We start from the raw sequence: 6,922 nt of genomic DNA on the forward strand, positions 1-6,922 counted from the left end.
GTGAAGGTAAAACTCTGCTCCCTAACACAACATTCTAAATCAACCATACTCTAATAAAATTAAAATTAAAAAAACAAAAACAAAAAAACCCTGTGTCAACTCGGTATTCTTGGTCACTTAAAACAAAAATCTCCCGCCAGAAACCTAAATCATCTGGAAAGCATGAAAAGTCCTGGCAAACTATGTTCAACAGTTCACCATCACTAAAACTGGTAGCGCATTTTGTTTCATTTATTCTAAACCATCTACTATTTTCAGGGACGAAAAGAGTCCAAGGCGCCCAGAATGGATAATGTGAGGAGCAACAGGCTATTTTCACACTCGCAGGTGAGTGGTAGGAGGGGAAATCTCTCCTTACCTTTAAGTAGTACTTGAGAGAAAAGAAACGAACAGCTCCTCGTTAGTATAGTGGTTAGTATCCCCGCCTGTCACGCGGGAGACCGGGGTTCAATTCCCCGACGGGGAGAGTGGTTTACTTTTACTAACCACTACTACTATTTTCTGCGTAATTCAACTACCCAGCATGGGTGACAAACACAACATGCGGATATTTTTTATAAGTGCGTCTTTTCAAAGTGGTAACTTTTAAGCTTAATGCTCACCGTGAGATAAAAGCCAACTCCGAGAGTAAACGCTTTACACTGTTGTCAGAAGGGTTAAGAAAGACGAAAACGTTCGTTAAAAACCCACTACGCGCTCCCAGCCGGTAGCTGACGCTAGCTGGCAAACGCCTACGCATGCGCAGTAGCGCCCCGCCAAATTCCAAACGGAGGTCACGAACTCAGCCCACTGAACGGGGAGGGGGTGGGGAAGATGAGGGCCGAGTCTCCGCCCCTAGCCGGGCAGGTTAGAACGGAAATCGCTTGCAGAAGAAGAGAAAGGACCGGTGTCCTTTGACCCTGGAGACTCGACTAAAAGGGAAACTCCATTCTCCCGCCTCTGCTAGTTCCATCCTTGCCTAGGTAAAGGGATAGCTGTGAGGAAAATCTTGGCACTAAAAGAATCAGTCTCCAGTCCGACCTAAACTGGATGGAGGGGCAGGGAGAGAATAGAAGACAAGGCGAGGCGTGCCCGGAAGAGACGCCATGTTACCGGAGTCCTAAGAAATTGCGTGAGCCCCAGCCCAGCAGGACCTCGTGGCGCAACGGTAGCGCGTCTGACTCCAGATCAGAAGGCTGCGTGTTCGAATCACGTCGGGGTCATGGTTTTTATTTTTAGGCCCACTGGTTTCTATAAAGCTAGATGTATTCCCGCCATTTTTTGAAAATGCCTTTGATTTTAGGATTAAATCTTCCTCATTCAAATGTTATCCCAGTAATCCTTAGTCTGCAAAAAGACAAGGATCACTATATATCGTGAAACATAAAGGCTGGTTTCTTTTTTTTTTTTTTTTTTTTTTTTTACTGTTTGGCCTTGTGAGTTCTCTGTCATTCAAAGTGCATAATGCATAGAGATGTGGGCTATTACTGTTGTGCATTCGTGGGCATATCAGCCCATGGTGGTCCTTAACAGGAAACATACGATGCATATACCGTACAAGCTGTTTTTCCAAAAACAATTTTAGACCCGTTTGCCTTCGGAAAGCAAGTCCAACAGGGTAGTTTCTAACTTTGTGTAATAGTTTACATGCTTTCGCCCATGTGCCAGGCACTGTATACAACACTGCAATGTGTGCACGTTGTACACGCTTACGGATGAAACAGAGTCCCACCAGAGACTCTGAACCGCGTGACTGACCCCAGATCCCACTCTTTACTAAATGTTTTATAATAAAGGTGGAAACTGTTGAAAAAACTTGCTAGAATCCATTGGACCTAAGTGATACCAATGCATCTTTTATATTTTCACCAATTAATGCGAGTGGTGACAAATCAGGTACCACTTTCAACTATTAATCTCTCATAGCAGGGAGCAAAGTTTACTCATTCACCTTTGTAAGCTCCAGTACTCTTAGTACTGAATAGTGCCTTAACAGGCATGTGTCAAATGTCTGTTGTACAAAAAATGAATAGCAAGACTAGGAGAAATTAATTTTTTTTATTATTGGATATGTTCTGTGGAAGTCACCAAGTTTTCCTGCTCAGTATTTTGAAAATACCAAATATTAATTTCTTATGTTTCAACTTAATATAGCATTGGAAATTGTGTTTTTATTCTGTGTAGTTTGTTCTTCCCTTTCTTTTTTGGTTGGATTGAGATTAGGTCACTCATTTCAACAGATATTTATGGACCACTGATACTGTGATAAACACTGAGGAAAAGGATACAGAGTGAAAGTGGGGTTTTTTTTGAGCAGCAGGAAAAAGATACATTAAGTAACCAAACACCGTAATATGTTGGGGTGAGTGCCATGAGAGTAGCATGAACAGAGTGGTGTGAGGGTGCTTAAAATAGGGACATTAACTCCGCCTTGGGTAGTTCAAAAAGTCCTCATAAAGGAAGATCTTGAAAAATAATGAAAGTTTCTTTGTGACTTTAAGGCATTTATTCATCCAATGGACATACATAAATGCCTTCTATGAGTCAAGGTCACCCTGTGATCTGACTTCTTCAACTATAAAAGTAGAGGTTTATATGTATTACCTTGCTAGGGCCACCATAGCAAAATACCACAGACTGGGTAGCTTAAACAACAGAAATTTTCTGACCGTTCTGAAGGCTAGAAGTCCAAGATCAAGGTGACAGCATGGTTGGTTTCTTCTAAGGCCTGTCCTTGCCTCATAGATGGCCACCTTCTTGTTGTGTTCTCACATGGTCTTTCCAATGTACGCACACTTCCCTAGTGTCTCTCTGTGTGTCCAAGTTTCCTCTTACAAGGACACCAGTCAGATCGTATTAGGACCCATTCTAATGGCTTCATTTTAGCTTAATCACCTCTTAAAAGGCCTCATCTCCAAATACAGCCACATTTTGAGGTAGCAGGAGAGTAAAGCAATATATATATGTCATTATTAATAGTGCTATAGCTCTAAAATTGTCACTTCACAGGTTCCAGCTTCTTTCCCAAGGCTGGACATTTGTAGTTTCTCAGAATGACCCATTTGCTAACTTGCTGTAACTTTGAAATGACCCAAAATCCAACACTTCATTTTAACTTAAACCTCTACAACATTGTATAGTAATGATATAAGGAAAGAGGCTCTGGAATACACAAATTCATATTTGAATTCCCAAATCCTGACACTTAATAGCTCTGTGATTTTGTTCTATTTCACTAAAAAGTTTCCAGTGTATCATTTATTCATACAAGTGGATTTATCCACTAGTACAGAAGCACTGAGCATTTATCTCACCTGTTTAATAAGCTTTCTCTTTTGAATTATTTTTAATCATTTACCTAAGACTGATGTACTCTGGATAAACTGATAAAATGGAGCCTTTGGAAATGAAAACTGAAAAACAGATTCTGAATTCTGATAAGCCAAGTGATTCCCCAGTTTCTCACACTAATTCAAAGTAGTTATGGTTATAAAATCGTATGTGTTCATTGTAGAAATCTTGGGAAATACAGAAAAACATAGGGAAGAAAAGAAAAAACACCTGTCCCCATCACCTAGAGGAAACTACTGCAAACATTCTGGTCTGTATTCATGTAGTCCATTTAAATATACACATATCCATACACATTTCAGTTCTTTATAGAACTGAGATCTTACTCTAACATGGGTCTCTTTTTCTATTTGTATTTTACTTACTGCTGTGTTGTAAACATTCTCTCATATTCTTAAATAAATGTCAAGAACATGATTTTCATGACCATGTAGTATTTCATCAACTGCTGTTTGAGGTGACATCCTTAAATCCACAACCAAGTCCTATACAAAACAGGATATGAAAAATAAAAAAGTCACCTGTATGTTAATAACATTAAGAACTCCAAAAAGGGAAATGAAGGCAGTTATCAAGTGTTTTAGGGAAAAAAAAAAAGTTTTGGAAGAGTTTTCTGACAAAGTAATAGCATCATTAAAAAAAAAAAAAATCTGTGGTTTCACATAGAAATATCCTTCCACTGTTTCCCAAAGTTTTGGGTACCAGAGCTGTAACATACTTTTTTTTTTTTTTTTTTTGCGGTACGCGGGCCTCTTACTATTGTGGCCTCTCCCGTTGCGGAGCACAGGCTCCAGACGCGCAGGCTCAGCGGCCATGGCTCACGGGCCCAGCCGCTCCGCAGCATGCAGGATCTTCCCGGACCGGGGCACGACCCTGTGTTCCCTGCATTGGCAGGCGGACTCTCAACCACTGCGCCACCAGGGAAGCCCCCGAGCTGTAACATTTTAAAGATTTTTTAAAAAAAATCTCTAATACCTGTTTCAACATAAAAGATAATTAAAATATTTGTTATATTGGATGACTGTAACACAAAATAAAACATCGTCTTTTTTTTTTAATTCAGAAATTTCACAGGAGATGACTGAAAGAATCAAGTCCTTGAGGACAGAAGGGTGAGATCCAGAGTACAACTGGTGGAATTCACTCTGATAGAAGGACACCACTTCAATTTAAGCAAGAAAGATGCAAGAGAAAATGAGTGCAGATTTGACCGTCTGAAGTTGAGGCATTCCTACAGATGGTTTCTATTTTCTCAAGTATGAAGCAAGGTTACCAGCTGAAAATGGGGAAGGGATGTGAGCAATTTGAGAAGTGAAGATATGAATGGTTAATCCAGAGAATGAAGAGCTTTGTCAGCCAGTGTCGAGTGCTCCTGTGAGGTCTGAGGTCATGAATTAAAACCAGTTGTTGTATGATTTTTCTCCAGCAATCTTTGCTACTTGGGCGCAAGCAGTGAGAAAGTTTGTTCCAGCAAGGTTCAGTCCCAGCAAGGTTGAGGCTCTTCCAAGAAAGAAAGATAGAGACATTGGAGTAAGAGAGTTGAAAATGTTTGCAAAAGAGTGATTATATGGATTGATCAGGGAATCTACTTCAGTTGAGTTGGAATGATTATATGATGGCAGGAGCAGGATAATAGGTTTTTCTTTAAAGTGTTGGGGTTAATAAATTGGAGGTCAGTGAGAATACGATAAATGAGCTGAGGAAAAGAGGCTAGTGATTGACAATTGGGATGCTTGAATTTGAGATTTAGAAGGTAAAACAGCTATTGATGACAGGGTTCAGAGTCTTACCACTAGAGTGGATGGATGAGATGGAATAGAGGAACAAGTTATTGGAGATGAAGAGGTCAAAGACCTAAGAGGCCCAATGTCAGTGTTACATGGGCCGTCTGTTAGAATGTTGAATTCACAAAGAACGTAGACAAAAGGGATGGTGAGGAAAACTTAGAGCATGGAGCAATGGTCTAATTTCTGAGGGAGATTGGCCAAGGGTTGAGAAATTATAGCAGTAAAGAGGATGAGGTGTGATTTATGATGATATGAACTTCAAATGTTTTTGAAGGAGGAAAGAGGAGAAATCGTTTGGAAGTGGTAACCAGGAACAAAGAGGCCACCCAAACTCTGTAGCCCAACCTCTCAGCCTTAAGGTACATAAGAGTATATAAAAAAAAAACCCTCTACTTCGGAGCTCTACAGCAGAGTTAAAATCAAAATTACCTTCATCACTAAAAATAGTGGTGCTGGGGATATACCTGGATGCATCTAGGATAATTCCAAGTCTGAATTTGATAACTCATGGCTTTGTGGATTATGTAGAAAGTCAATCTCACTGTCTGATAGCTATGACATCAACCATTCTCCTGAGAAATGTAGAATCTGCAAGTAACCTCTTTTTGATAGTGTCCAGGGATAAGAAAAGGAGAGAGAATTAATGAGAGGGAATGAGAATGTTTTTACTCAGGGAACATTGATTTCAGGCATCTAGAATGCAGTTCTTTGTGAATTATGTTATCTTTAATGTTGGCCTGTAGCGTACAGTACTGTGTATATTTAAAAGAACTTTCAGAAGACATACAGATGGCCAACACACACTGAAAAGGTGCTCAACATCACTAATCATTAGGGAAATGCAAATCGAAACCACAGCAAGATACCATCTCACACCTGTCAAAAGGGCTATTATCAAAAAGACAAGTATTGGCAAGGATGTGGAGAAAAGGGAATTCTCGTACACTATTTATGAGAATGTAAATTGGTACAGCCACTATGGAAAACAGTATGAAGTTTCCTCAAAAAATTAAAAATAGGAGTACCATATGATCTAGCAATTCCACTTCTAGGTATTTATATGAAGAAAACAAAAATACTAATTCAAAAAGATATATGTACCCCTATGTTTATTGCAGCATCGTTTACAACATCGAAGATATGGAAGCAAACTAAGTGTCCCTCCATAGGTGAATGGATAAAGAAAATGTGATATACATTGATAGACATAGACACACACACACACACACACACACACACACACACACACACTGGAATATTACTCAGCCATAAAAAAAATGAAATCTTGCCATTTGCAACAACATGGATGTACCTGGGGGGTATTAGGCTAATGAAATAAGTCAGACAGAGAAAAATACCGTATGATTTCACTTATACGTGGAATCTGAAAAACAAAACAAATGGACAAACAAAACAGAAACAGACTCTCAGATACAGTGAACAAACTGGTGGTTACCATAGGGGAAGGGGATTATGAGGTACAAACTTCCAATTATAAGATAAATAAGTCATGGGAGGGCTTCCCTGGTGGCGCAGTGGTTGAGAGTCGGCCTGCCGATGCAGGGGACACGGGTTCGTTCCCCGGTCCGGGAAAATCTCACATGCAGCGGAGCGGCTGTGCCTGTGAGCCATGGCCGCCGAGCCTGCGCGTCTGGAGTCTGTGCTCCGCAACGGGAGAAGCCACAACAGTAAGAGGCCCGTGTACCGCAAAAAAAAAAAACAAAAAAACAACGATATATAAATCATGGGAATGTAATATACACATAAGGGAATGGTCAAAAATATTTTCATGGGAATGTAATGTA

At 40.1% G+C, this 6,922-nt stretch overlaps 2 non-coding genes across 2 annotated transcripts; both read left to right on the forward strand.

The window, feature by feature from the left end:
* The first annotated feature begins 394 nt into the window (after nt 1–394).
* TRNAD-GUC lies at nt 395–466 on the forward strand. Its single transcript has one exon. It is a non-coding gene; the product is annotated as a tRNA-Asp (tRNA).
* Nucleotides 467–1,130: 664 nt separating this feature from the next.
* Nucleotides 1,131–1,202, forward strand: TRNAW-CCA. Its single transcript has one exon. It is a non-coding gene; the product is annotated as a tRNA-Trp (tRNA).
* Nucleotides 1,203–6,922: the final 5,720 nt, after the last annotated feature.

The sequence above is a fragment of the Monodon monoceros genome, unplaced genomic scaffold (genome assembly GCF_005190385.1).
Source record: "Monodon monoceros isolate NGI ecotype Baffin Bay Population unplaced genomic scaffold, NGI_Narwhal_1 Super_Scaffold_6, whole genome shotgun sequence".
Classification (NCBI taxonomy): domain Eukaryota; kingdom Metazoa; phylum Chordata; class Mammalia; order Artiodactyla; family Monodontidae; genus Monodon; species Monodon monoceros.